Source organism: Dreissena polymorpha, chromosome 14 (genome assembly GCF_020536995.1).
Source record: "Dreissena polymorpha isolate Duluth1 chromosome 14, UMN_Dpol_1.0, whole genome shotgun sequence".
In the NCBI taxonomy this organism is placed as follows: domain Eukaryota; kingdom Metazoa; phylum Mollusca; class Bivalvia; order Myida; family Dreissenidae; genus Dreissena; species Dreissena polymorpha.
In genome coordinates, this window is record NC_068368.1 from 6,282,161 (window position 1) to 6,285,518 (window position 3,358).

A 3,358-nucleotide genomic window follows, 5' to 3' on the forward strand; every position below is an offset into this window, starting at 1 on the left:
ATTTCAGCAAAAATTGCCTAACGCAATCATAAGATTATTTGTATACAGTATCGCAATCCATAGTGCCAAGACATGCATGTGTACTGCATGTGCATGTTATTCCTAACAGTTATACTACTACAACTACAACTGATTTTCGCCCGCACGCTCAACAACGGTTTAAATCATAAAGGTAAAGCATATTTTGAACACTTATGAAAATTATATAGACATGTGTAAGGAAACCATTAAATGAATGTTTATTACAAGATTATCTTTTTTTTGAAAATGTTATACCGTTTGAACCGTCGATGCGCCCATTTAAGTTCAGAAAATGGCAGCGGTCCAAGGAGAACTCCAGTGCATGATTGTTATTTGACCAATGGTAAGAGAGGAAAGACCGCCTCGTTAATCTGTTTAATAATGCTGCATAAACAATGCGGATTGGAATCACTGAGTACGTAGCGCTTATGTTATGTGTCTACAGAACATAAACTCTCACAAGTTGTATCACCTTCTGTTATACTGATAATACAGTTTGCCTTTATGTTTACTTGAAGGAAAACACGATAAATTCCAGAAAACAATCCGTGCACCAAACGCACACTAGATGGTTCCATAAATTCCAAGGCTTGTATAAGATAACCTTGAATATCGAATTGCACGAATGCCCGCTTTCTGCGAATCTGCGTTTGTTGAGCGAATGCAACATAAAGGGTTGCGCAAACAATAATATTACGATACGCAGTTCCTGAAACAGAGCACGGAATAATTGAAAACTTAAGGCTTCATTGCTGCACGTTCGGTGTGGATTGCAGTTTGGGGATTTATCTGAACAGTTTACAATGTAATTATATGTATTCGATATTTACTGCATTTGACACCGTAAATGATTAAATAAAATCAGAAATGCAAACGTTTAGGATGTTGATTTGGTAATGATGACGTTTATATGACACCTAGTATCATGCGGGCGTATATTCATGTATGCTTTAAAAACACAAAGCGTATTAAATAAGAGTACCTAAGTTGGCTATTAAAACGGTTTGTAAATGAGTTCAATTTCTTCCAAAAAAACAGAAAGCACTGTTAAACATCGGATTATTATTTTTGTTCTGCCTTTGTTAAAATATCGCCCTTTCTGGCATTCCATGTAATATGTCTTTTCTTTTAGATTCACTTTTGAAGTATATCAAGACACAATAAAGATGAACAAGATCTTGGTGTGCTGGTTCGTCCTTGCTGTTATAATGGCGGCTTGTACAAGCGTAGAAGGAAGACGGCGGTATCGGAATTGCTGCCGTTACTGTGAGTCACAAGACATGGAATGTTACTGGATGGGGAGTCAATGCCGGTGTATACCGGCGGAAGAACACCGCCTAGGTTTACCACCACCCTCTATTTTGAAGGGACACAAGGGTGGTAATTACCCCAGTTACCCATAAAGACTGCATAACCTCGTGAACACCAAATGATTTACTTTACAGGATTAGTTTTGTTAAACCGTTGGTGTTGCTTACTTCAAGTCTTTGCTTTTTGTATTTAATAGTTTAATTGCCTGTGCATTTGTTTGTTCCGATGCGCATTCAAAATTTGAAGATTTGAAATGAACATTTGTCCGTTAATTACACATATATTGAAATAATGCAAAGCATTTTTTCCCCTTAATTCTTTCTGAAATAATGTCATGAACCCATTGTTTATTGCAATTACTATATTGAATGTGAACCGATGTGAAATAAATGTATTGCTTATATTTATTACTCCGTTTTCGAATTCGTTATACAATTTTGACATGAATAAAGTCATAAATAATGTCTCTTCCTGCGTATTGCGTATGCCTTGAAATAGATTTCCACAAAACAAAAATTCCGTAAATAACATTATTTTTGAAAATCGGCCAATTTTGCAACAACTTATAAAGATCCTCACGTTTCCAAATAGGTTGTGATTGTATGTTTCTGTACATTTTTGGATGAATTTATAATCACTGAATCGCGCTACATTGGCCGATTTTTAAAAATAATGCGAAATATGTTGGAAAAAAACAAATAAAACCTAATCACCCTGTAACATTATCCGTTAAATTTCAAAACATCCGGGCCTGGACGCCACATCGGAAGTTGCATTGGCTCATTTATTACTGCATCTCAAAAAAGAGGTTGCGCGCGTGATTAACGGCCATGTTAGTGGTTCCGGAAAAGGTATTTTAGCTGGTATTTTGTGAAGTTTAACGAATTAAATGATAAAATCCCGTAATGACTGGTCCGTTTCACACATGTGCAACACTATGAAATACATGAGGGTGTCACCTGATTAAGAACAATGGTTACATTCCAATAAATCTACCGTGTGAAATCGACGAAAAAGGATTACAGTATACTACTATTTTTGCAGACATAGAGCTCAGTAAACCGAGCTTCAATAATTTACAATAACATACAAGTAAATCCTTTATTATTGGATATAAATTCGTGTCCATGGCAAACGACGCTGTAGTATGAGTAAAGATAAATACGTAATAAATTCGTAAAGACCTCATTGGTTTAACGCTGCATGTAACAAAGAAAAAGACATATTTTATAGATCGAAACAATTATTTTACCACCAGCCAAATGACACAACGCGTTAAAATGTTTATGAATCTAGGCGACCATACTGTGTTTGTAAGAGAAAAGCTTAATATAATTACAATGACTTTGAGCAACATCGTCTTAAACATATGAGTACATCCGATTCTCCAAAATTTTGGAAATTCATTAAGAAATTCAAAGGCGGTAATACACATATATAATATAAATGTAAATTAATTTGTTAATCACTTTAAACAAATGTCTGCAACGCCAAAACGAAAATTTTAATAATGCACATTCAGATGACGGCATAAATATCGTTTGTCTCGATTATCCATTTACGACCGATGACATTATTAAGACGATATATTCGATGCCCGAAATAAAAGCTCTGATTTAGACGGTAACGTTGCGGACATTTTTTTTATTGATTGTAAAGAATTTATCACCTAGTTAAATATTCAAATATGTATTTGATAACAGCGTATATCATGCGTCCTGGACTGAAGACTCCATTGTACCGTTGTTTAAAATGGGTGATAAATCTAATCCGGCAAATTATAGAGGGATAACTCTAGTAAATATTATGGCTCAAATATTTTCTTTAACGCTGCGCAATCGTCTAAATAATTGGTGCGAGAATTAATCATTTTTAATGAATGTCAATTTGGTTTTAGAAACAATCGTAGTACGCCTGACTGGTTATTTATTCTACATAGTAGAATTCTGAAGGTTTTAGCGAATAATTAAAAACTAATTTGATCCATTGTAGACTATGAAAAAGCATTTGATACTGTAATTCATGA

General features: G+C 34.6%; 1 long non-coding RNA gene across 1 annotated transcript; it reads left to right on the top strand.

The window, feature by feature from the left end:
• Nucleotides 1-478: 478 nt before the first annotated feature.
• Nucleotides 479-1,735, top strand: LOC127858121 (uncharacterized). Its single transcript, XR_008038758.1, has 2 exons — nt 479-826; nt 1,154-1,735. It is a non-coding gene; the product is annotated as an uncharacterized LOC127858121 (long non-coding RNA).
• Nucleotides 1,736-3,358: the final 1,623 nt, after the last annotated feature.